This window comes from Lepus europaeus, chromosome 4 (genome assembly GCF_033115175.1).
Source record: "Lepus europaeus isolate LE1 chromosome 4, mLepTim1.pri, whole genome shotgun sequence".
Lineage (NCBI taxonomy): Eukaryota > Metazoa > Chordata > Mammalia > Lagomorpha > Leporidae > Lepus > Lepus europaeus.
Genome location: NC_084830.1, coordinates 87573236 through 87587365, shown reverse-complemented (window position 1 = coordinate 87587365; position 14130 = coordinate 87573236).

Here is a 14130-nt window from a genome sequence, read left to right as displayed (position 1 = left end):
CTCTTTAGGATACATTCCTTCATTCGACAACTCCTCAGCTAAGGAGAAACCATTGTTTCCCAGGTGCCTTTTATTTTGTTGACATGGCAAGGTGGAGAGAGTGTGGGTTGGCTGTCAGCTGTTTGCCCTGTCTCCTCAGGATGATAGATTTCTTCTAGGGAGTTGTTGAGCCTCCAGAAAGATAACATCCCGCGAAGGCCCTCCTGCTGCCCACGCTCGCGGCTGACGTGAGTCCAACTACACGTCTAATGATGGGAACCTTGTTAAAGACTTTAAACTAATAAAGCCCGCAAAAGTCTTTGAAGTTAAATTTTTATCACCTAAGGAGGGACCTATAAAGTGGGGAGCATGGGGACAGTTCGAATAAATGGAACCTAGAAATAGTCTTCACATCTAATGAAAGCAAATAACAGATAGTGATCCCATAGGTAGAAAAGTAAATTCTAGAATGTATGTGTATCATTTTCTCTTCCTACAGCCTAGCAGAGGTGCTAATGAGTACCAGGATGGCCGAAATATGGGCAAGAAGAAAGCCAGAAGACAAGATCCTCCCGAATGCACTAGCTGTCTGAATTCAGCTGACAGAAATGCCACTGTTGCCATGGTGGATTATTCTAGTTCAAGTTTTAATAGCATGGAATTATGGAAAAGGTACACCACAGTTGACAATGCATGACAACTCCATAGTCTACCACAGTAGACTAGCACGATGCTTGTTACCACCTTAGAGAAACAGGAGACAAAACAGGTTATTTATTTATTTTTTTAAACAAAAGGATTTATTGTTCAGATTGTGGCAGAATCAAAACATCTTAAACATTTAAAATGCAGATTACTCAGTGTTTGACAAATGTTTGGTCAGGCTGACTGTACAATGTGTTCTAAAATGATTCACCATTCCTGAAAGTGGGAAAAACCTACTTCCAGCTCTTAAGTCAAGGAAATTCTGTAACTCGACGCCTCTGGGAGGGGACATGCTCCTGGCATCGGTTGCCATTGCTCCCGCGTTGTTTTCCTCCTTTCTCTTTCAATTTCTCCTGGCTGCACTCTAGTGTTCCATAGGCCTTTAGGTTCTCCCCCTGTGTAATCTGATGCCTCTTCAGCAGTGTGCAGGAAGCCGGCTGACTTTATTTTAGTCCTTCTCAGCTGCTTCTGCTTGCCTTCGCTGAATGTGTGGCTTGTTTCATCTTTAACATTTTTCCCTTTGCAGGGAGACAGTACTATTCTAAATTCTTTCTAAAGAAGGTACCAGATTTGCATAATGAATTGAGTCACATATACCAGGGTAATTAAGATGAATAGTTAGTTTAATCTTTGATTACTGCTTGTTTCTTAAAACTCGTATTTCATAAAAAAAGCAAACTAAAATATTCCCTCATCACCCACCTTCTCCTGGGACACCCATTTTCTTTTTACGTTTTAAATTTGGTTTTAATTTTCATCAGTTATACATGAACATCAGAGTCAAATGGTTACACTGGGATGATTAAGAAAACAGCCCTTGAGGATGCTACACCAACTCCTAGAGTCTCCCTTTGCACTTTCTACTCCCTTTTGTAGCTGATTTTGATCTCTAACTGTGTATCTCTAAACCTGTGCTTATGTGAATACTTTCCATCCAGATCTTCTAAGGCTTGATCTATTGACTTTCTGCTATGATTTGAGTATAGTTTGAGTGCCCTCCCTGAAAGTCTTATGTGTTGAAATTTAATCACCACTGTGAGATGTTAAGAAGGAGTAAGCTTAATCCAACTGTGGTGTTTAGAGATGGGGCCTTTTTGAGACGTGGTTAACTATACAGAAGGTCATTAGGGTGAAGCTCTCATGATTGAATCTTGGAGGTTTTATAAGGAGGAGCGAGACCACACAGACAGACATGTAGACAAGTACCTCTCTCCACTTCTCTTGCCACTTGCCAACAAGAAGGCCATCCGTGCATTTCCTGCATTGCAAGCCAGAGTGAGCCTCTCTTCTTTATAAATTAGCCTGCCTTAGGTGTTCTGCTGTTGCAATGAAAAACTGAATAATACACTTCCCTCTTCAGATGTGTTCCTGGTACATGTAATCACCTTTCCCCTCCATTTATCCTCTCATTATAGTTGCTATAATTTTGGTTAGGTCAATATACTATGATGCACCACCTCACCTATGTAAGGCTACTTTCCATTGTACCATTTATTATGCATCATTTGCTTTCATTTTCACTTTATTGCCCATTATTTTGTTTTTCCTAAAGTTAATACATTTTTCATTTCTTTTCTCTATACTCATCATTAAATGAATCCCAGACTCACCTCAAACTGGAGGGATTCATGAATTTTATCTTTGAGTTTTGGGACCTGCCTTTAGTCTGCACTGGTGCACAACAGACAACTCATGATCTTGTTTATCAACATTTTTGGAGCTTCTCTTTTTCTCTTTATTGAATGATATATATTTCCTGGATCCTATGTCTCCTTCTTTCTTGGTCTATACTCTTGTGTTGGTGGGTTACCCCAACAAGCAGCTTGAGGAGGATTGTGTTCAAGTAAATCTTTGAGATCTTGCTTGTCTGAAAACATCTTTGGTCAACCTGCAAATTCAACTGATAACTTGGGGGTACAGAATTCCAAATTGGAAAGTACTTTCCCCTTGGAATTTTGTAGGTAGTGGCCTCCATTGTCTTTTAGCTGTCTTACTTTTTTTTTTTTTAAGATTTATTTATTTGAAAAGCAGAGTTAAAGAGAGAGAGACAGAGAGAGAGAGATATCTTCATCCACTAGTTCACTTCCCAAATGGCCACAACGGCTAGAGTTGGGCCGATCTGAAGCCAGGAGCCAGGAGCCAGGAGCCAGGGGCTTCTTCCATGTCTCCCACGTGGGTGCAGAGACCCTACCACTTAGGTCATCTTCCCCTGCTTTTTCAAGCACATTAGCAGGGAGCTGGATCAGAAGTGAAGTAGCCAGGGATTGAACTGGTGCCCAAATGGGATGCCAGCACCACAGGCACAGTGGCCTTACCCTTTATGCTACAGCGCCAGCCCCTCCTCTTACCTTTTCAAATGTGACCTGCTTTTGGTTTTGATTTCTGGAAGTTTTCAGGACTTTGCCATTGTCCCCATTATACTAAAATGTAAAGGTCAGGTGCCTTCTTATGTTCTGTTTACATTCATTGTCTGGGTAGTCAATACATCTTTTCAAAATGAAAATTTTTGTAGGTGGTGATTTTTAGCCACTATACCACAATGCTGCCCCCCCACCCCCAATCCCCTGCTTTTTTCTTGAGAATTCTGTTATTTGGATACTGGACTTCAAATGTCTTTGTGACTTTCAAAAATCTCTTATTTTTCTTCTACTTTCTGAGAGATTTAACTTATATAATTATGGTTTTCACTTTCAAGGCCTCTTTGCTATTTTCTAGTTCTTTAAGAGAAACTCAAAACCCATTTTTGTTTCATGTAGCCAATAGCACCTTTTATATGTGTCTGGTGAGAATTACATTTTATTGATCTTCCTCTTTCATGTTGAAGGCTTTATCCAGAAATAATCTAGACTGTGTGTCCTTATTTATGGGCAGGCTTCTGAAAAGTTGAAGGCCAGCTCTGCACATGTGGATAGATCTTTAAGAATGAAAACTCCAAGGGTTGGCATTGGGGTGCAGCAGGTTAAATCATTGGCTACACTGCTGGCATCCCATATGAGCACCAGTTCAAGTTCCAGCTGCTCCTCTTCCATTCCAGCACCCTGTTAATGTGGCTGAGAAAGCAGTGGAAGATGGCTCAAGTACTTGAACCCCTGCCACCCACATGGGAGACCTGGATGTGTTCCAGGTTCCTGGCTTTGGCCTAGTCCAGACCCAGCTATTGTGACCATTTGGGAAATGAACCAGCAGATGGAAGATTCGCTCTCTCTCTCTCTCTCTCTCTCTCTCTCTCCCTCTGTGTGTGTGTGTGTGTGTCTCCCACTCTCTCTCTCTCTGTCTGTCTCTCCATCCCTCTCTGTAGCTCTGACTTCAAATAAATAAGCAAATCTTAAAAAAAAAAAAAGGAATGAAAACATCACTGTCAGTTATTCTGCTGTCTCACCGTGAAATCTCTGTTATCAGCACCTTTATGTCATTTTCTTGGGTTTATTCCCATTTTGCTGCCTAGAGGTTATTCATTTGGTTGCCAGTTCCTGTGGACTTAAATTGCGAATGGAGACTTCACAGCAATCTGTGGCACAACCCAGGTTGTGTCTCAGTTTCTCTCACTACTAGCTCAGGGACTAAATTTTCCAGGACATATTGAACTTGTCAGTTTCCAAACTTTTATGCTTGGAGTTTTCTCTCATCCTTTTTGTCTTTGTGAGTTAATGCCTCAAGAAAATTCATTTACCATTACATACAAAGGGTCTTTAAAAAGTCTGTGAGAAAAGGGAATCAAAAGACAAGTTTATTTTGATGCCCCAAATTTTGAAATCCAACCCCAGTGTTTTCATAATGCACATTTATCAAGAACTTTTTGAAGACCTCTTGTATTGGGGATTTTAGGAGGGAGCAGAGATAAGTGTGTAGGCTTTGCCCTTCATCACTCACTGGACATTCTAACATTTTCCAAGACTGTCAGGCCATTTGAAATTTTAGAAATGCAATCACAATATCAAAAACAAAATCAGTATCTACAAAACAGCCAATTGAGTGTGGCACTGAAGAATCTCTTCAATCAGATGTCACTGGGGGTGTGTCCCTTGGCAGTATGCCTGGCATGGTGCTAAGGATGATGAAATATATACTCGCTGAATATGGGAGCCCATGGATATGATCACATTGATCATGCAAGAAAGGAATACATCCATACTAGAATTATTTTCCTTTTTTTAAGCATTGTATTTTTCATGCGCCATTTCTGTCTCAATTACATTATGCTAACATTTGTTCCAAGCCTTCAATAATAGTTTTTTTAGTGAATCAGATAAATGGTTAAAACAATACTCATCAGGAAGCTAAAAGGAGGGTATCCCCTGCCACCACCACCAGCCCAGGGCGTGAATTCTGCCTCCATCACTTGGCTGTGTGACCCTGGGCAAGTTACCTTCTCTGGGTCTCAGTTGCCTGATATTTAAAAAGGAAATAGCAATATTAACAAATACTGTAGGTGAATTGTAAAGCTTTACTCTCATTAGCTATTTAAAACACCTTACATCTCTGGGCACATCATATTCTCAATAGATTTTAGCAATTGTAACAATAAAAAATGATTTTTCTGAGCAGTGAAAGTGGTAATTACAAGAGTGATGAGTGCTGGCAAGAAGTACATTGGGAATGCTTATCAGAGGAACGTGGCTTAAAGATGCTACATTTGAGCCCTTTTCCTTCAAAGGCCTGAGCCCTGTCAGCTGCTCTCGGATTTTACTGGCTGACACCTTTTGATTTGAAAATACACTGTGCAGATTTTTCACCAAGAGTAAAAGGTTTATTGAAGGATGGGCATTTGGCCCAGTGTTTAAGACCTCAGTTAAGACCTGAGTTTGGTATTTGGCTCCAGCTCCTGACTTCAATTTCCTGGTAATACCAACCCTGGGAGGCAGTAGTGTTGACTCAAATAGTTGGGTTCCTGCTGCTCATGTGGATGACCTGGATTGAGTTCCTGGTTCCCAGCTTCAGCCCTGCCCAGTGCTGGCCATTGTGAATTTTTGGGGAGTGAGCCAGTGGATGGATGAGAGTTCTCTTTATCTGTATCTCAAGTAAACACATGAGAAATTTAAGATTTTTAAAAAAGTCTTATTCATTCTTTTTTTTTTCATATGCATTGTATTTAGTTACATGATTCATCATAATCTAGCCAGTTATTGATGGGTACTTGAGTAGCTTCTGATCTTTTGCTATTATAAAAATGCTTCAGTGAATAAACTTGCTCATATATCTATGAGCATATTGCAGGATAGTATTTTAGAAGTAGGATTATTGGATCCCATGGTAAATGATTCTGTATATTTTTGGCTCTAATGTTTATATCAACGTGTACTTCTCCCAGCTATATCTCAGTGAACCTAGTGTCTCATGCTTCACCAATTATATTTGTTAAATCTTTTGATCAGGACCATTTATTTTCCATTTACATCATAGTGAATGCTGTTGCAGGGTAGCAGTAGTGCTTATTTATCATGAATTTCAGGATTATTTATGTTTCCCTTTCTGAGAATTGATTGTTCATTCTTTGACCTTTTTCTTATCAAATTGAAGCTTTTTTATTCCCGGAGATTAGCTCTTTCCCGTGATATGAAGTTCCAATTTTTTTCCCCATCTTATTTCTCTTCTGTCTTTATTTATGCTGTTACTTTTTTCCCCTTGTAGACATGTTACTTCTTTTTGTGGCTGAAAATATCAATTGTTTCTCTTATGGTTTCGTTAAGACTTCCCTGCTTAGACATTGCGAAGGAATTTACCCTTTTCTTCTGGCATTTCTCATGACTTAATTTTTGATCATTAAATCTTTGACCCATTGAGATTGTATCCTAATGTAGGATGTGAGGTCTGAATTTAACTTTGGTCTTAGTTGAACACACAGATGTCCAACTACAATAATTTTATTGAAAAGTCTATCTTTTCTCCATTGACTTAAAACATCTTTATCATACACATAATTCCTACAGGAACTTGAGCCAATAGACAGTTAAAACAGAACAGATGTCCAAAAATCAGATGCTACAAATTTTTTCTTTTTCTTTTACAGATATATTTATTTGTTTGAAAGGTGGAGTTGGAGAGAGAGAGAGAGAGAGAGAGAGAGAGATCTTCCATCTGCTGGTTCACAATGGCAGGAGCTGAACTGGTGTGAAGCCAGGAGCCAAAATTTTCTTCTGTGTCTCCCACATGGGTGCAGGGGCCCAAGCATGTGGGCCATCTTGCTTTCCAAGGCCATAAACAGAAAGCTGGATCAGAAGAGGAGCAGCCAGAACACCAACCGGTGCCAATATAGGATGCTGACACTGCAGGCAGAAGCTTAATCTACTATGCCAGCCCCAACAATATTTTCGTTAACAAGGTTTTATCAAACATAAATATCTGATGGAGCTCGTGCTCCTTTATTCCTTTACTTCTTGTCTTTTTCTGAATTGTCTGTCTTCTTTTTATTTTTCAAATAAATTTTATGGTCAGCTTGTCTTATTACCAAATTAAAGCTATTTGTTTTCTCTCTTATATACTTTAAATTGCTTTCAATCTGTAATCTAATTTAGGGAGAACAATCATCTTTATATTGGATCTTTTTTTCCTCCCAAGATTATTGTGTGTGTTTTTTTTTTTAAATTTGTTTACAGTCTCTTAGGTCTTTTTGAGAATGCTTTATAGTTTTCTCTGAGAAGAATTTGAACATTTTAAAATTAACCTTAGGCTAGGTATTTTTTCACTTTTTAGTTTGAAATAATTTCAAACTTATAGCAAAGTTGCAATAATAATACAAAGATCTCCTAAGTTCTTTTCAGTTAACAAAGATTCCCCAATTGTTAAATTTGTCATTTACCATATTGTCACTGCATAAGCATATTTATAGTTACTTTTTATTTTGAACCATTTGGGAGTAAGTCATAGACATACTCCATTACCCTTTTAGTATTTCATTGATTATTTCTTTTTTACAAAATATTTTTTGCATTTATTATTATTTAAGAGGTAGAATTACAGAGAGAGAGAAAGGTCTTCTATCCTCTGGTTCACTCCCCAAATGACCGCAATGGCTGGAGCTAAGCTAATGTGAAGCCAGGAGCCAGGAGCTTCTTTCGGGTCTCCCACGTGGGTGCAGGGGCCCAAGGACTTGGACATCTTCTACTGCCTTCCCAGGCCATAGCAGAGAGCTGAATCAGAAGATGAGCAGCAAGGACTCGAACCGGTGCCCATATGGGATGCCAGTGCTGCAGGCAGAGGCTTAGCCCACTATGCCACAGAGCCGGCCCTCATTGATTATTTCTTAAATAACAGGTCACTTGGGGCTGGCACTGTGGCGCAGCGGGTTAATGCCCTGGCCTGAAGCGCAGGCATCCCATATGGGCGCTGGTTCAAGTCCTGGCTGCTCCACTTCTGATCTAGCTCTCTGCTATGGCCTGGGAAAGCAGTAGAAGATGGCCCAGGTCCTTGGGTCCCTGCACCTGCATGGGAAACCCGGAAGAAGCTCCTGGCTCCTGGCTTCAGATGGGTGCAGCTCCGGCCGTTGTGGCCAATTGGGGAGTGAACCAGTGGATGGAAGACCTCTCTCTCTCTCTCAAAAAAAAAAAAAAAATCATAACAGGTCACTCTCCGACATAGTGGCAGGGTAGCTATCAAAATCAAGAAATTGATATTATGTTACCATCTAACCCAGAAATCCCCATTGAAATCTTACTAACTCTCCTAGTAACGTCCAGTGTAATCTGACTCAGGCTATGTCTTGCACTGAACTTTCCTGTCCTTCCACATTCAACAGTCCCTCGGTCTTTGCTTGTCTTCTATGGCATTGATAGTTTGGAGGTGTACAGGCTAATCTGAGTTTGTCCCCTGTGATTTGAGTCAGGTTATATATTTTTTGCAGGACTGTCATACAAGTGGTTGCATGTTCTTCTCAACACACCATATCAGGAGGAACATAAGGTCAATTTGTCCTGTTACCGGTGATGTTAACTTCGCTGAAGTGTCTCTCTCTGTCACTTGTATTATAACATTGGCAGAACTTCTGCACTGTGAAGATATCCAATAAGCAGTTCAGACTTATTAGTAAGCAGTGTCAATTGACATTTTATTATAAGAACTTTCTTTTCTTCCATTGTTTCTAATTCATTCACTATCATAAATTATTTTTAATGCTCAAACTGCCTCAAGTTTGGCCTTGGAAGACCCTTCAAGCTAGATCCCATGTCCTTTTGGCATGTCCCTATCATTCCTGAGCATTTCTGTATTGAAGGCATAAGATGTTCTCGGTTCATATCGAACTTTCCCTGTTCTGGAATCAAACATTCCTCCAAGAAGCTCTGGTTTCATTCTGCTATGGAGAATCAAGCACTCAGAAACTAAAAAGTCAGAATTCAGAAACAAAAACTTGGTGTGAAATCTGCTTCTGAGTGTCATTACTGTACTATTTGTCAAAGAACAGAACTAGGATGTACATGTAGGTATGTGCATTTATACACATAGACATTTGAGTCTACTTCAATCTCAATCTCTCTTTCCATCTGATTCTATGAAAAAATGAGTTCACACTGATACTTCTAATTTCAATCTAACACCATAGAGTCTATTCCAGATTTCTTCCTTTCTGTACTTACCTTACCCTTTTCCTAACATTTATGAAACCTGCCTCTCATTATCCTTAATTATCTATTTAGTTGTCCAACTTCCCATATATATATACTAATATATATAATGCATACATTTTGGCCAACTATTCCATCCCTTGGCCCTGCTTTCACTAAATATTCAAGCTGTGGCTGTGTCAGAGAGATGCTTTGTAAAAGGAATCCTCTTTTTTTTTTTTTTTGACAGGCAGAGTGGACAGTGAGAGAGACAGAGAGAAAGGTCTTCCTTTTTGCCGTTGGTTCACCCTCCAATGGCCGCCACGGCTGGCGCGCTGTGGCTGGCGCACCGCGCTGATCCGACAGCAGGAGCCAGGTGCTTCTCCTGGTCTCCCATGGTGTGCAGGGCCCAAGCACTTGGGCCATCCTCCACCGCACTCCCTGGCCACAGCAGAGAGCTGGCCTGGAACAGGGGCAACCGGGACAGAATCTGGTGCCCCGACTGGGACTAGAACCCGGTGTGCCGGTGCCGCAAGGCGGAGGATTAGCCTAGTGAGCCAAGGCGTAGGCAGGAATCCTCTTTTCTTATCAGCTCTATTTGGAGTTTGTTTACATATCAAAGTCTGTTAATTTCTGCAGGTTAATTTTAAATCCTGCTACCTTACACAATTCTCTTACTGTTAGTTTTTCTATTCTCTCTCTGTCTCCCCCTCTTTCAGCTATATATCCTGGAAGTAGAATTTGCAAACAGAATTCATTTTTCCTCTCTCAATAATTTTAAGCCTCAAATTTCTTCTCTTTTCAGATATCATTGGCCGGGGTGGGCATCTGGGGCAGTGGTTAAGGGCTTCTAGAGATATCACATCTCCTGTTAGAGTGGCTGGGTTTGAGACCTGGCTCTGCTTCCTGCCAATGCACACTCTGGGAGGCAGCAGGTGATGACTTGAGTCTCTGCTATCTACCTGGGAGTCCAGGATTGAGTTTCCAGATCTTGGCTTCAGCTTGGCCCACCCCTGGACGTTGTGTGCATTTGGGGAGTGAGAGTGAATAGGAGATCTCTGTCTGTGTCTCTCTACCTTTCACACAAATAAAATAAAAATTTTAAGGGTATTTCATTAGCCAATAAAATATGAACTCACGGTGACAGTAGTGGGCATTCTCACATCGTTCGTTGCTAAGGTCAGGGAGATTGCCTCTGAGGATTTCCTATATAAATGGTGACTACTGGGCTGAGATGTGGGTGTTTTACAAACTTTTGCCTTTTTATCTTGAAATAGCTTTAGAAATATAGAAAAGTTCCAAAGATAGTTCCACAGAATTCCTGTCTATGTTTTACACAGCTTTCCCTAATGTTATTAGGGAAATGTTATTACATTTATAAAAGCTAAGAAATTTGCATTGGTTATGTGGGTGTGATCTTTTTTAACGATTTACTTATATTTGAGAGGAAGAGTTGAGAGAGAGAGAGTTCTTCTGTCTGCTTGTTCACTCCCCTAATGGCTGCAATGGCTGGTGCAGGGCTGATCCTATGCCACAGCACTGGCCTCTGTGTTTGTGCTTTTAAAATCAGGTTAAGTATCCACCGGTTCCTCTTTTTGAATCTTCTTTTTAAAAAAATGGGACTAAATGTTCAATTTTGTCAAATGCCTTCTTAGCACATATTCTTATCTTTCTCTTTTGATCTGTTACTGTGATGAATCAAGTTAATAGATTTCCCAGTATTGAACCGTGCTGGCATCTTGGAAGAAACCCACATGAATAGAAATATCATGTTCATGATTTCTAAAACTGTTTACATTCTGTTTGCTAATATTTACTTAGAAATCTTACACTGATTGCCTTAAATAAGATTGGTCTATAGTTTCTTTTTTTTTTCTTTCTTTTTTTTTTTTTTTTTTGATAGGCAGAGTGGATAGTGAGAGAGAGAGACAGAGAGAAAGGTCTTCCTTTTGCCGTTGGTTCACCCTCCAATGGCCGCCGCGGCTGGCGCATCGCGCTGATCCGAAGCCAGGAGCCAGGTGCTTCCTCCTGGTCTCCCATGGGGTGCAGGGCCCAAGTACCTGGGCCATCCTCCACTGCACTCCCGGGCCACAGCAGAGAGCTGGCCTGGAAGAGGGGCAACCGGGACAGAATCCGGCACCCCGACCAGGACTAGAACCCGGTGTGCCGGCACCGCAAGGTGGAGGATTAGCCTAGTGAGCTGCGGCGCCGGCCTATAGTTTCTTTTTAAAAGCAACTTTTATCAAGTTTCATTGTAAATGTTATTCTTAAAATTAATTTTGAAGTTGTCTTTCTGTGTTGCAGAATAATTTAAAAAGCATCAAGATTTTTGATCTTTAAGGTTTGGTAGAAGTCAGCAAGACTTATGGCCTATGGAGTAAAGAAGGTAAAAATTGGACAGTTTCTTCTGTAAAAATTATATGTTAGAATTTCTAAGGGCTGGTGTTGTGGTGTAGTGGGTTGAGCCTCTGCCTGTGATGCCGTCATCCCATGTGGGTGCTATATAGAGTCCTGGCTGCTCCACTTCCAATCCAGCTCCCTGCTAACACACTTGGGAGGGCAGTGGAGGGTGGCTCAAGCACTTGCGCCCCTCACCCATGTGGGGGACCCGGAAGAAGCTCCTGGCTGCAGCATGGCTCAGCCACAGTTGTTGCTACCATCTGGGGAGTGAACCAGCAGATGGGAGATATCTTTCTCTCTCTGTCTCTCCCTCTCTCTCTAATTCTGCCTTTCAAATCAATAAAAAGTAAATCTTTTTATTTTTTAAAGAATTTATATCTTCACAGGGCTAGTTTCTGGTAAATTATAATTTCCTAAGAAAATGTTCTCAGCATTCAAATTTGTTTATAGAGTTATACAAAGTTTTCCTCTAAAATTAAAAAATTTCCCTTTTTTCATTATTTTTTTTCTAATTTTGTATGTATATGGTTTCAGTTATTTATTCAATGAAGTGTGTATTTATTCATTTACTTGTTCTGTTTCTTTAACTCAATATGTCTTTAATTCCTGTTTTCTGATTTCCCTTAATTTTTTATTCTTTTCCCAACTTTGACCAATATGCTCAAGTCAATTGTTTTTATTCTTTTTTAGTCATATTATCATATTACTATTTAATTTCTTATTTTTATCCCATGGGTTCCAATAGGTTTTCATTACTGTTGTCCTTAGAACTCCTAGTTTTCATTAGCTTTTCTTTGACACAAGTTGCTTAGGAGTTTTTTAATTTCCAAAAAAAATGTGGCTTTTTTCCCCTCATTTTGTTTAAACTTACATTTTATTTGTCTCTTATTTTTAGGTTTTGAGCACTTGTTTATTTACTTATTTTTATTTTCCTGCATATAATTTCCCTAACCCCAGACAATAGCTATTTGCTGCATCCATGAGCCATGATAGCAATGACAACTTAGAGCTTTTCTCCTCACCTCTGTCCCGTTCCCCACCATAAGCCAACAGTGTTCTCTTTCTTAATATTCGTCTTTGTGCTGTCAAACATGCTTTCACTTCTGACTTGATTTGTCAGCCTTAAATAATATTCCTGACTCGTAGCTGTTGCAGACAAGCAGTCCATGTACTTATTTTCCCTCCCATCAGGGTGGTCTTCCTACAACTCAAAGACTTCCTTCATCTGCGCATTTCCTTCAAACTTAGCATTTCTGTGGGTTTCTCCATGCAGCCACAACTTTCTCTCTCCCCAAAGCACACCGGGCTCCGGAGGCTTCTGAGCCTCTCTTGTATTCCCTGACCCTGCCTCCCAGGGCGACCCTCTCATGTTCACGAGCTGGGTTTTGCAGCCACTTTCTGAGCTCTGCTATGGCTGGATCCTCCTTAACACCTTCTCTGTCTTCCTTCTCTCCCAACACTTGTACGTCTAGCTCTGTTTGATCCCAGCCCTGTCCTTAGGAGTTTTTTCCCCAACTTTTGCACTTCCCACTGGGCTCCTGTTTTCCAGTTTCTATTTTTGCAGGTCTTTCTGGGAGGTCACTGATACATCCCTTGGTGCTGCAGGCTCTCTCCTACAGCTCCCTGCCCTTCTCCTCTGAGCTTAGTCCGGTCTTGGTCATCACTGTATGAAGTTTGGAGTTTGTTTTCTCTATGTCTCCTGGTTGTACTGATTAAAAAGTTTCCAGGATTTAGTCCCCCTTGTCATTCTGGTTTCTAGGAGAAAAGAAGATATTTGAATCTAAACTGTGGCCAGGTTCACTCTGGGAGTCCCTTCTGGTTTTTCACCCATTTACAAGGGCATTCTCATGTATCTCACTGACAATGTTAGTGAGGTATTCAGCATTGTCTGAATCATATTTTAACATATTTAGAGGGACAAAGTTGATCCATTATAATTTTAAAGAAATTAACTGTATCTTAAGCATAGCAATATGAAATCCTACTGCTGCAATAGAGGGAATTAAAGATACTCCTTGACTTAGGACGGGATTACATGCTGATAAGCCATCATAAGGTGAAAACATACTAAATTGTAGATGCATTTAAACCTGTACGCCTAACCTGCCACACACCCTAGCTTAGCCCAGTCTGTATTTAATGTGCACAGAATACTTAGATTGGCCTACAGTTGGGGAAAGTCATCTAATACACAACCTATTTTACGATAAAATATAAATTTATCAAGTAATTTATTGAAGACCCATATAAAAAAAACCCACAACCCAGTGACACAGAGCACACTGAGTATGGGCTGCTCCTCTTGTGATTGCCAGGCTGACTGGGAGCTGTGCTGGCTGCTGCTGCCCAGCATCACCAGCGGGGATTGTGCTATATAGCCCTAGGCCAGGAGAAGAGCAGATTCAATGTTCCCAGTCAAATTTCTACTGGTTATGTACTGCACTCGTTTTTTGATTTCTAGAATGAACAACCTAATTCTGCTTATATACTCTGTGCAAATGGTCAGTCTTGT